Raw genomic sequence first — 13973 nt, forward strand, 5'->3', positions numbered from 1 at the left:
ATATTCTGGATGTGATCAATGACATAATGAGAACTATTTGAGTACAATACCTCACACTTGTCAATATTTCATTCTCTCTGCATTTCTCAAAGTATTCTGGGCTTTTTACTGACGGGGCAACAGTTTGTAGCTTCACCAGATAAAGGTTCACCTCTTTGCAAAGTTGACAGAGCTGTCTGCGATCCTATTACTAGAAGTTCCACTTAAACTAAAAAGAACTAGTTTATACATTATAAAGAAAATTGAAGTTTATATATTAGTCCTCGCTCACAAAAGGCTATTTCCCTCATAATGATGTCCATGAAACTTCTGGATATGACTTGTTGAAAGAGTTGTCCTGACATCTTCTCAACTCTTTCCTAGGTAAGTGAAGTTTGAGCCTGGAAGACAGGTGGGAAGGATATTGGTATCCAAAGTTGTTTTCTTTAGCAGAGGGTTGACCGCACCTTGTTTGAGGTTTGCCAGCTATTTGCTCTGACATGTCTTCTAATAAATGACCCAATTTCATCAGCCAGGACAGGCACAGATCCAGTTCATATGAGGCATACTGCTTGCATCATCACTAGAATTTCAGACATGTATCTCATGTCAACTCTAGAATCAAATTAAATTCTCCTCAGTTCACTTGAAAGTTATTTCATTTTCCACAATGGTTCTTTGCTTTTCCCTGCCCATAGTTTACCTCTGCCAGTGTGCTGGAGGGGCAGTACTCAGCACCGTTCTAATCAGTTGCTATAGTAAATGTGCTACCCATTTTTTTTATTCAGTGCGAATAGCAAGCAAGACTACCCAGGTGAATCATGGGGGTATGTCTACACTACAAAACAAAACAAAAAGCACCTGCTGCAGAGAGTCTCAGAACTGCCTTGGGCTGGCAAGGTTCACGCTATGGAGATAAAAATAACAATGTAGATATTCCTGCTCAGACTGGAGCCTGAGCTCTGATACCAGGCAAGGTTGATGGGTGTCAGAGACCGGATTCCAGCCCAAGCAGGAATGTCTACACTGTTATTTTTAGCCCTGTAGTGTGAGCCCAAGTCAGTTGACCCAGGATCTGAGATTTGCTGCGGCAGATGGATTTTTTTTTATTTTTTTCAGTGTAGACATACTCAATATTACCTTTCCACTTAAAGGTATTAACTTTATTAACTTAATTAAATTAACTAAATTAACTTAATAGAAACTCATTATTTTTCTATTTTGTCACCTACTATGTCTTATAATTCACTTTTCTTTGTATTTGTAATTCACCATAATGGAAGGGATTGTCCATTATGCCATTTTAAGACCTACAACAGTGAGAACTTCTGTGAGGTAATTTTAACATGCAGTTGACGTACGAGGAGCATCTGTCTATGACATTTCATAATCAAGATGCCATAGAAGGGCACAGTCTTTAGTTTGAAGGGAATTGCTCATCCTCTTGATGCTTCCATGACTGAAGTAAAAATGAGCTTGATTTCACAATTCTCTTAGAAGACAAAAGAGAGACGTATTAGTGAATTAGTCATAATTGTAATAATTATTGTAATAAGATTTCTATTCTGTGATACTTTGCTAAATGTCACAGTTACATCCCCACCCAGCTATAGCTCCTTCATTCTATGGAGCCTAATTAAAACTTCAGAAAAATTCCAAACATTTTTGGGTTTGCCCAGCCCTACCTAGATTCTAAATGCAACGTGTGTCTTTTCCAGGGCAGAAGAAATGTTATAAACCTGTCACAGCTAAGTTGTGAGTCATTTCTTTAGTTAGGTGTGGTTCCTGTTACTCCACTTGTACTCTAAAACCAAGAAGACAGTCACTATCTGGGACTGATAACCAAGGCAGATTTAGCATGACAGCACTCATACGTTCAGACCTTTTCTACCTGTATAAGGCAGTAAAATGGATATTTAAAAAAAGACGTATTTGTGTTTTGCAGAGGGAGCAACTAGAGCCTTTAAGGGTGTGGGTCTCCAAAACATCCTTCAAAATCTGAAGAATATTTGTTTCAGAAACTTTACCACAGCATTCTGCTCTAAACATAGACCAAATATTTGTTTGCCTGAATATAAACAGTTTATAAATATGGTGCAGAAGTCTGCAAAAGGCCTTTACTGAGGGGAAAAAGAAAAATGACATAATCATGGATGGCAGCCTGATCATGTCTCTTTTTTGCTGGAACTTTTCTACTTTGGGTGTAGTAAACAAGGGCCAATTTATTGAATAGTAACTTTTAATTTGGCCTTTAAACAGATACATTTATTTTCTTAATTTTCCTTTGGTTTGTCTGAGCAACCGCTGGAAGAGGTTAAGGCCCCTGCAAAGGAAACAGCCTCCCAGAGTAAATTTTTAATTGAACATGAAGTGAAATTAACGTCCTTTATCTTAATCTTGTGACTGCATTTCACAGCGATGTCAGTTCTTATATTCAGTGTGCACATCTGCATGCTGATTTCAGTTGTAGGAAATAAGTTTTTGGATGACACCCACATATTCCCATTGGAGTAAAGAAGTGCTGTACATACTGCTACAGTTGGTTCAAATGCAGAAGCAGACTATTTCTTCACTTTCCAGAACATACTATGCCAAGGCTGGCAAAATTTCTTCCCCTGCTACTTTTCCCTTAGCCATTACTCCCTAAATAAATATTTAAGAGCAGTAGAAAGTTGATGTAGATATATTGGTGTAGATCTACTCTGGAATTCTGATCAGAAAAAAAAAAAGTTAAATAATTTAGTGAAGCTGAGAAGCAATTGTATTTAAAAAAAATATATGAATCTGGCAAACTGGAGATGTGGAACTAAATGGATAAAACTCTGGGATCCTCTTAGAGCCAGAAGCAGGCATACTGGCTAATGGACCTTGTCCAATGTGTTACCCCAAAGGGCGTAAGGTAACGCAAAATGGCAGGGGGAAAGATAGAAAAGGAAAGCCCCATATCTCAGAAGAGCAGAATCGGCTCCTTTCCGTGTCTATCATGGGTGGATTTAGCTTAAGGGTGTCCCTCCCTCCCTGTGTGATGTAATAAAAATGAAGAAAAGACAAGGTAATATGGTGCAAACAAAGGTAAGTGTATTAAGGGTAAAGGTACAGAAAACTGGGGAAAATGGGGGAAGAAACACAAACTTAACCATACAGTGATTCAGTGACTGGCTTTAGGAGCTTGAAGCTCAGACCTACAAAACCTCCCTTGGCATTCAGAAAAACAATAAATGAAACCCCAATACAGAAACTTTTCCTATGATTTAAGCGCAGTGGACACAGGATACAGGTGCAAAGCCCTGGACCTTCTACTCTCCTGCTGATTTAGAGCCTTCGAGGAGGACTACTGGGGCGTCCCAACAACTGTTGGATTTCATCGCAGGCGGGAAGACCCTCTGGCATGATGGACACCAGGAAAGCAGGACCCTCTACAGATAAAATGGATTCGGTTTGCTGTGGTGGGGATAGTGATGACAGGCCTCTCCTTTCTCAACCTCACTGCGGGATAGATGGTACTCTTCTCTCTAGCTCTGGAGCATTAGGAAAACCCGACCATGCACACGTTGCCACTGGACTGGACAGCCCTGTGCAGGCTCTGAGCCAGATCTTATATAATCTCTAATGCAGGAAAAGCTGGTTCAGTCCAGTTTGAGCCAGAGGATGCCAGTGTCTAAGTTGTAAACAAGTTTGCTTACTAAGATGGAGTCCAAGGGTCATAGTTCATATACTCCATACTAAATTCTGTTGAAGCCAGTGATTTACTTAACATTACTTCAAAAATACATTATTAAAATACCTAATTGAACATATTAAACAACACCAACATTGTTTTTATACCTAACAAATGGTATGATGTCAGCTTGCTTATTGTACAGAAAGTCATCCATCAGCCATTTTGAAAATGTTTGCCCTTTCAATATAAATTAAGCTCTCAAACTACATAGAAAAGGTACTATGCAGATATGAAGTCTTGGATTCTAGTGCAGAAATAATGGATCCAATTCGGCTATGAAGTGAGCAGGAACCAGTTTATGACAGGGCTAAATTTGGCTCTATTGAAAGAAAAGAGCATTTAAATTACTATTGGATATTGCTAACAGAGTTTGAGGTCAGCTACTGGTTTGACATGATATGTGGGCTACTTTGAAATTTTAAATAATTGAAACATACTTAATAATTGAAACAATCTTGCTATTGTCTGTTGTATAGTCCATGCATCTATTCGCAGTAGCGATGGCTAACAGTAGTATAAATATAAAAATAGAGAATAACATAAAACAGAGTATGCAGTCCATATTTTAGAAATTAGTGGTATCTCAATCTAGATGTATATATCATGATCAACAGTTAAATTGAAGACATGCAGCAGCAGTCTTAGCAACAACAGTTTAGGACCCAGGGCTTTTGGTTTTTTAAAATGCAGACCTTATGAGCTAAGAGAATCTTCATTAATTGTCACTAGGGGCATAGGCAATGTGGAAAATTGCAATAAGCAGGTTAAATGTGAAAATCCCATTTGTTTCAATAGGAATTAGGCAACTAACCTGCTTACACACTTAAGAAAATCCAATTAGTTGGCTGTCTGTGTCTTAAGGCACCTAAATACCTTTTGAAAACCAGGTTCTGTGGGCCAGATTTTCTAAATGGCTTGCACAGAGTTTCCTACGCAAAAATATGTGCATGATTGTACACCTAATTTGTGTTCAATTACCAAACTGAGTATTTGTGGATTCAGTTTTCTGGTTAAACATATAACTGGCCATTTGCATATATAGATATAATTGTGGCAATTTATTTATTACATAATTCTATGTGCATCTGCACCCCCAGTTTTGACTATCAAGTTAATGGGCATAAATAAGACCCATAGCACATAAGGGGCACCGTGTGCCAAATTCTTCTTGTACTGTATTGAAAAATGACTCCATGGAATCAGGATTCTCTCTGCAGGAAAGTAACAACTGTATGTTGTTGTGAAATGAAAGGAGGAACGCTTCCTCACACAGGTAATAATAAATGGTAAAAAGTTGATGGCACTCTGTGATGCTTCCCAGGCGTGCATAGAGTTATGAGACCCCTCACTACTACCCGCCCTTTATGTGAGGCAGCCTTGTCTCTGCCTGCTATGGGTCTGCTCTCTGACTTCATCAGCCATGAGCAACACAAGCACTGTCCTGTAGGCCTACGCAGACCCATCTCTCTCTCTCTCAACAGGTTAGAGATAGGCACACTCCAACCCCTGAGACTTCCAAGTGTCCTCCTGGAATGTCCAAATCCTCACACACACCATATTCATAAAGTCACTGCTTCCAAAGAAGCAGTAGATTCATAGATTCTAGGACTGGAAGGGACCTCGAGAGGTCATCAAGTCCAGTCCCCTGCCCGCATGGCAGGACCAAATACTGTCTAGACCATCCCTGATAGACATTTATCTAACCTACTCTTAAATATCTTCAGAGATGGAGATTCCACAACCTCCCTAGGCAATTTATTCCAGTGTTTAACCACCCTGACTGTTAGGAACTTTTTCCTAATGTCCAACCTAGAACTCCCTTGCTGCAGTTTAAGCCCATTGCTTCTTGTTCTATCCTTAGAGGCTAAGGTGAACAAGTTTTCTTCCTCCTCCTTATGACACCCTTTTAGATACCTGAAAACTGCTATCATGTCCCCTCACAGTCTTCTCTTTTCCAAACTAAACGAACCCAATTCTTTCAGCCTTCCTTCATAGGTCATGTTCTCAAGACCTTGACACACTTTACCAGTTACAACTCACATCACTGGTCCACTGGATACACAGCACTTAGATGTGTTTATAGTAAAAACAAGTGAACATTTATTTAACAAATTATAGAGATTCAAGTAATGAGAAGTAGAAATATTGGAAACAAATGGTTACATATAAAATAAAACCATAACACATATACTAGAACCTAGACTTACTTAACGAGATATTTTCAAGTCTTGTAGAACAATGCTCACCCAAAATCCTTCCTGAACTGGGCCCTAGGTGTAGGCCTAGGTTGCCTGTACTTTAATCTGGCCCTACCTATTTCATACACCATGCAGAATGTGCATAGGGCTGCAGGTGCCACTGGCTCTTAAAGTCATCTTCATGGCCCATTGTTCTGACTATATCACGGCCTATTTAAGTCCTTTCACTAGCTCTCCCACTTCCAACACAAGTGCCTTACTTTCAAAGTCCTCTACAAACTTTCAAAGTCCTGTACAATTTAGCTCCACACTCAGGAGTGGCAAAAGTGCCCTAAAAGTGTGTGTGGGGGCACAGGTGCTTGAACTGTGGCCCCACCCCTCTCCATGCCGTGCTGCCCCCATACCACCCCTTCTCCCTGACCCCCTGCCCTCCCGCCACCCATTCCCACTGAGGCCCCGCCCTCTCATCGCTCCTTCTCCATGAGCCCCCACCCTCATGCCATTCCTTCCCCTCAAGGCCTGCCCTCACGCTACCTCTTCTCCCCGAGCCCAGAGCCGGCTCCAGGCACCAGCCAACCAAGCATGTGCTTGGGGTGGCTCCTTATAAGGGGCGGCCAATGTTGGGATGGTGGGGGGTGCTCACGGTTTTTTTGTTCGCGGGGCGGCGGTCGAGGGTGTTTTTTTTGTTTCGGTGGCGTGGCACTGGGTGGGGGCGGGGGCTTCAGCGGCACGGCGCTGGGAGGGGGCGGGGATTTGGGCGGCGCGGCGTGGGCTGGCGCTTCGCTCTGGGGGTTTGGGCGGCCCAGCATAGTGCTCCGGGGGGGGGTGGGGGTTTGGGTGGCCCTGCGCGGCGCTCGGAGGTTTGGGCGGCCCAGCCCGGCGCTTGAGGGGTGGTTTGGCCCGTGCAGCGCAGCGCTCCGGGGGTTTGGGCGGTCCGGCCTGACCCGGCGCTCGTGAGGGGGGCGGGGGTTTGGCTGGTGCGGCATGGCGCTCTGGGGGTTTGGCCGGCCCGGTGCGGCCCTCCGAGGGTTTGGCCGGCCCTGCGAGGTGCTCAGGGGGGAGGGCGGGGGTTTGGGCAGCCCGGTGCGGCCTCGGGGGTTTTTGGCAGCCCGGTGTGGCGCTCGGGGGGGGGGGGGGTTGGGCGACCCGGCGCGGCAGTCGGGGATGGGGGTTTCGGTGGCCTGGCACGGTGCTGGGGGGGGGGTCGTCGGCGTGGCACTTGGGGGGGGGGCGTTATGGCAGGGTGGCACTCTTCTTTTTTGCCTGGGCCGGCAAAAAAGTTAGAGCCGGCCCTGCCCAAGCCCCTGCCCTCACACTGCCCTTTCCCCCTGAGGCCCTGCTCCTGTGCTGCCTCTTCCCTCCAAGACCCCACCCCTCTTGCCTTGCTCCTCTCTGCCCCCGCCCTGTTGCTCGCCCTTATGGCTGGTAAAAAGTAAGGGAGCCATAGCCCCCTGACACTCCCTGTTGCGGCACTCCTGCCCACACTGCCTAGCCAATCTATTTTATAGCAAGGCTGACTCTCACCTTCACACCGCCTTAGGTACTAATACTGATCTCTTGCCTTGTGGAAGCACTCCATCCAAAATTCAGGCAGTCTGAAATTTAGGCATTAGACACATGACAGCTAGTTAAATGAGATTCTGTACACCACAGTAATTCTAGAGAGAAGTGAAAGAGAGGAAGGTTGGTCTTGAGATTAAAACACTAGAGTGGGCCTTTAAGAGCTGTGGGTTCTGTTCCTGGCTCTGCTACAAACTTCTTGTGCTACCTTGGCAGAGTCACTGAGGCCAAAGTTTTGAGAATCATCATGTGGGAGAAATTCCCAGTTTACCAGCAGAACCTTTTCAAAATGTCTTGTGTGACCAGTGGAGATAAAGTCCAACAGCTCTCATGAGGTGCCCCAAGGGGAAAGGTTCAGGAGGCAAGTCTTCAAAGTCTTCTCTTCCTCCTGTCTGTGATTGGCCTTTGTAGGAAAGGGCTGAGAAAAACAGCAAGGGGTAATGAAGGGGGAGCTGTGGATTATCGGCGTAAGAAAAGCTGTGACTCCCTGTCATCATCATAAGAATCTCCTGCTGGTGCTGAGAAGCAAGGAAAAAGTGTCTGTATTATATGCTCCTTTTGAAGTCATTTGGCAGCAAGCCGAATAACACTTTTCAAAAAGAGGTAGGAGATAGGAGCAGCCTAACTTCATCAATGGCCTCTGACCTGTTTGCTAACCACAAATGTAAAGTGCAGAAATATGAGGGTGAATGAATGAGGAAGGGGATAGACTAAACTGTCAGTGACTTGGAGTGGCTTGGTGGGGTGACAGGAGACAGAGCCTTGAATAGGGAGTGAAGAGAAAATATCCAGATATAGGATCATAACCTGGGTGTGTGCCAAAAGGGCCAGGACATAGAAAAGCAGCAGCCTCAGTGCCTCCTTCAGAGCTGGGAGGCATGGGAGAGGACTTTGAATGTAGGATGAGTGAATACTATTATGCCATTAGTGTGTGTATGGCTATGAGACTCAGCATTTTTTGTTGCCTATTCCCTTTATCACATCACAAAACCGTGCATCTGTCTGTCTCACACAATTAGATTATGTGAAGTACTTACTGTTTTCACTGTCATATGGACTGCCAATAACATATCTAGATAAAGTTGTGCAGTCAAACAGAATACAAAATCGGCCATTAGTCACTATGCTGTAACACCAGTAGCCTTCTATTTATGCCAAGCTGTGTCTAAGTAGTTGGTATAGATTGAATAGTGCTTAACAAAAAAACAGTTTCTTACGTAGCTTTATCATTTCTATTTGACAGCTTGAACGTTTGTCAGTTGAAATGTCTGTCATTGGTATTTATTAGTAAATGAATAGACAACTTTTGCTAGTCAGCGTGTTTAAGATGTAGCGAGTAAAAAGTTCATGACCAGATCTGATATTCTGGAGCACAAGAACACTTCTTTTCTAATACCGATTTTATTTTGTTATCATAGAAATTGAAATATGGAAAAGATCTGTCAGGTCATCACCCTGTGGATACAGTATTATGCACTACAGTATATTATCTAGTTCTGTGACCTATATGGTTTTAAATAAAATTGGTGAATCAGGCATTACACTATATGAGCAAACTCTTGTTCATATAGCTATGAGTAGACTCACCACAGGCACACTGCTTGCGACTGAGTTTGGCATAGCAGCCTATTAGTCATCTGGTGCTTCCTTTCCCCCCAATAGCAGCTCTGGCACTGTGGTGGCCTCTCTATTTGTGACTTTGCCCTCCAGCCAGGTCACTTAAAAGTTTCTCCCCTTCCAACATATCAAAGTCCCACAAATAAACAGTCCAGTGCCTTTATAACAAGGTCTTCAGCCCCAACTCCAGGCCTTAAATGGCCATAAGATATTGTGGGGAAATGAAAAAAAGTTATAAAAGAACATCAAGCGTCTAGAACAATTAACTGGTGAAAACAATTTTGTAATAATGACTGTACATCCACTAGGTTTAATGCAGCTGATGGAAATCTTTCCTGTCCAGACCTGGGAATTGTGCCAAGTAGTATAGCAAGCAAATGCAGCTAGGAAGTCCATAAAGAGGAGGGAATGGGAGGTGATCACTTCCTTGTACTTATGGTATATCAAGGTAAAGGCAATGTTAAGGAAGGAAGAAGGCCCCCTACTCGGAAAATAACAAAAGCAAACTGGGAACTATTTAGAAGCAAAGGTAATAAAAATATGAATGGATAATGTGATGACATTGAGGAATTTGGTAGCAATATGACTAAGGGAGTCATGATGGCAGCAGAATTAACTAGACCTAATATCTCAAGTTACCCTAAAGGTAGAAATCATGTACTATGGTGAAATGAGGAGTGTAAAAAAGCATTTATGGAAGGAACAACACATATAAGAAACCAAAAAATATAATGAATAGTGAGGACTTAATGAAATATAAAATAAACAAGGCAATTATGCAAAGGGCTATTAAAAAGGAAAAAAGAAAGCTGGAGAAAGTCCTATGAAAAAATCAAGATACTAAAACAAGGGCAGTATATAGGTAGTTGAGGACAATTAATCGAATACAGTGGAAGAGCAATTCTATACCAGGCCTCATCATAGAAGGCCATTAGAGCTTTTAATCCATTGAAGAAAAAGCAGAAGCCCTAGCAGAAATATTCCATGACATTAGTAATAGTGAAAATCAGAGTATAGAAATCCGCATGAGGAAGAAAAAATCATTAAAGGGAATCATGAGACCTGGAAGAGGTGGGAGGAAGATGAGGATACAATATTTAACGAAAAATTCTGTATGAGAAAACTTCAAAAAGCTATATCTAAAAACAAAAATTCTGCACCAAGCAAGGATGATATATGTAACAAAATGCTAAAACACCTGGATGAAGAGAGTCTGAAAATACTGCTAAAACTGTACAACAGTATATGGGGAAAAGGTGAGCTACCAACGGAGTGAAAACATGCAGTTGTAGTCCCAGTGTGGAAACCTGGTAAGCTGCAAACCAGCCCTAATGTGTACAGGCCAAATGGGGGACAAATGTTGTAAGTGAGATTAATACATGCAGCAGTTTACAAGCATTCCATAAGTCTAAACACTGAATACATTTTTATACCTATTTTAACAATACTAAGATGCAGGTGAGCCAGACTGGCCCCAGCTATGTATTTGTTAGTGTTCCACTGAAGCCTTGCATGAGCTGGCACCTGGTCTGCCAGCATCACGCATGTCAGTCTTTGACCATTCACCTTTAATCCTTTGGGAATTTAGTACCTTGTATTAGGACTGTTTGTTTATCAAAGCTTCCTGAGCCACCACAAATCCTTAAATCTTATTTTGAGATCAAATGTCAGCTTGAATGATGGGATGATTCTGAGAACTAAATAAGGCATGTGATTATCCGAGACAATAACAATTTTTCCCTTAAATCATTATATATTAAAACATACATTTGTTTTCTTCCTGTTGCTTTGATAGTCTGAGAGTTCAAAAATATCTTATTGCTTTTTAAAATTATATTTGCCATAACTCATAACCTGTACTGCCAGAGCACTCCTGTGTTCCATTATCTTTTATACCTGTTACCCTCTCTTTTAATAGTTATGGAAGAAAATAGCTTGTATTAGCTACAATTCTGTTGATCTTTAACAAGGTGTTGCTATCTATATTGTAGTTAGAGATCTACATAATATTCTGGTTCCTAAAATTCATTTCTGGATGAATGGTGCCCTCTGCTGCCTGAAAATCATAGCTTCAACCTGTATATGAATTTCACACCTTGAAACCAATTACAGTGTAGTTCCCCTTTGCTTTGTAATACTTCAGATTGTCATTGAGACAGATTAGGGTTCTCCAGGGCCGGCCCACAACATTTTGGCACCTGAGGCGGGGAGCTCAAATGACGCCCCCATGCCTCCTCGCTTGGGCCAATACTTTGAAAGGTCTCAATTCTGCCTTCTTCCTGTTCTATTCCTTTCATGGTACTGTTCTGCTACCTACCCCAATAAAGGAGAACTAACAACTTAAAATGCCTTGTTCAAAAATTTTAAGTGACACAACTGCCAAACGCCTGAACAGCAAATGTAACTTTTCTTCTCTTCATAGTAAACACTGGCATTTTTATCTGTTTGAATAATCAAAATGGTGCTTTCCGTGTCTTCTTGGTTGCAAAGATTTGAACTGCTTCCTGCTGAAGGTCCACAGTATGGGCCAGTTCATGCTTTATTGAGATGGTTTCAAGGCCGTCCAGCCTTTCCTGTGTCATTCTGGAGTGTAAATGTGTTTTTATTAACTTCAGCTTGGAGAAGCTGCTTTCTCCACTGGCAACTATTACAGGAAGTGTTAGAAGTATGCGCAGACAACAAAAGCATTTAGAAAGAGGGTGGTCATCTTATTTGTGCACATATATTACAAAACAGCCTTTGGAGTTGATCCTGCTGAAATGTATCCTGAAAGGGCTTTCAGTTCATCACCTAAATCACTCGCCTCAACATCGTGCATGTCATCATGTGTCAACTCTGTCTCTAGTGCCCTGCATTGCTGGTGTAGGTCTTCTTCAGATATAGCGAGGAGTTTTGGAATATCATACAACATCCCAAATATACTGCTTTGTTCCTTAAGCTGCATGAAACATTCTTCAACTGACTGTACTGCACAATCTAGCACCTGGTTAAAGAATTCAACTTTGAATTGTTGTTTGGGGTCTCTTATGGGATTATCCCGTGCCTGGTAATCAAAATGTCTTCTTCTTCAGTGATTCTTGTATTCTTGAATGGGTGGGAAAATAGCTTCAGTGTGAAGTTCCTCTGCCAACTTCTGTGCACTCTTCAGAACATTTTGAAATCCCTCATCTGACCGGTAAGAGTGTAGGTATGACTTTGCTTTGTCCAGTTGTTCCATTGCTCCAGATATATCAATGTCAACACCTTGGAGTCTCTTGCTTGCAACATTTATTTCAAACAATATGTCATGCCACAACACTAAGCCACACAGAAATTATGTATGTTTCTGGTGATTCCATTTCCCTCTGCCACTGTTCTCCCACAAACAGTTCCTGTCATAGCATTATCCTACATAATGGCAATGATGGCATCATCTATCTTCCAAATTTGGTGTTTGATAGGCTTTATTGCCTCCGCTCGACTTTCTCATCGTGTGGCACTCAGTGGTTTCAGTGTCAGAGAGGATGTTCCCAGATGTTGCTTCAAACTTTGCCATCGATGAGTTGATGCAGAGAAAAATACATAGATGCTTTGAATTACATTAAAATATTCAGCAGCCTCACTAGAAGCTGATGCTGCATCACTGACCAATGTATGAGAACTCATGGGACAAATAAAGCTCAAGGGTTTAACTCTGTGTCAGCACTCCTCTGTTCTTTCCTCTCATGTTGGCACCATTATTGTACCTCTGACCTCTCATGTCAGTTATCGCAATTCCTGTATCTTCCAGCTTTTTAAGAAGCACATTTGTCATACCAGCTCCAGTAGTATCATCAGTGCCAATAAATTCTAGAAAATGCTCTCTGACAGTCACCATTGCAGGGACAGTTTCACTAGGTTCTGTTGTTGTTACAAAACACATCATTAAAGTCATTTGTTCCATATGGCTGATGTCAGGTGTGCAGTCCAGAATAACAGAGTAATATCTTGCTGACTTCAGATCTGCCACAATCTTCTGTTTGACTTTTGTTGCCAGTAACTGTATGATCTCATTTTGAATTGTTTTTCCAAGGTAGTGGTGTGTGTACATTTCTTGAGTGGTGACTCTTCTTAGCTGCTCCTGGAGTACAGCATCAAACTCAACCATCAGCTCCACAATTTGAAGGAAGTTTCCATTGTTTGGCACATATAGCTTATCTGAAGTGCCACACAGTGCTAGGTTTTGTGTAGCAAGCATTCTCACAATGGCAATGAGCTTTTTCAGAATATTTTGCCAGTAAAGAGACTCTGATGCAATCTTCTCTTGATGCTGATCATCTATGGTGGACTTTAACCTTAGTCTCATCTCAAGCTCTTTCCACCTATGGAATGCTCTCTGGTGAGTTGCTGCCTTCTCATGGCATGCCAGATTTCTAGCCAGATTTTTCCAGTCCTTTGTTCCTGTAAAACCCAATGTGGCTGGAACATTAGACTGGAAGAGTTTGCAACAAAAACAGTATGCAGAATTCTGAGTTTTTGAGTACATAAGCCATGACCTCTCCACTTTGTCACATTGGGGATTTCAGGCCAGTAATGTGTTGTATGGAAACTTCTATTTTCATTGTCTTTGGGGAACATGAAGTTTTTCAGTTGCTGTGGCCCATGCAGTACAAGGAAGTCCTTTGGGCTACTGCTCAAGTGGGTCCACAGTCCTGGATCATCTAGACTTAAGGAACTAAACTCAGCAGTAGCTGTTTCTTGCGCCTCCACCACACTCTTCTCTGATCTACACTTTTCTTCAGGAATGTGCATGGTTACATCCATTTGAGATGGAGATATGGATGCTGCAGTAGCTGCCAGGTCACCTGCACTCTGACCAACTGGAACATCAGGCATCTCCTCATCACTCACATCCTCACTGGGGCCGGAAGGCTCACCAT

Source organism: Chrysemys picta, chromosome 7, assembly GCF_011386835.1.
Source record: "Chrysemys picta bellii isolate R12L10 chromosome 7, ASM1138683v2, whole genome shotgun sequence".
NCBI classification, from domain to species: Eukaryota; Metazoa; Chordata; order Testudines; family Emydidae; genus Chrysemys; species Chrysemys picta.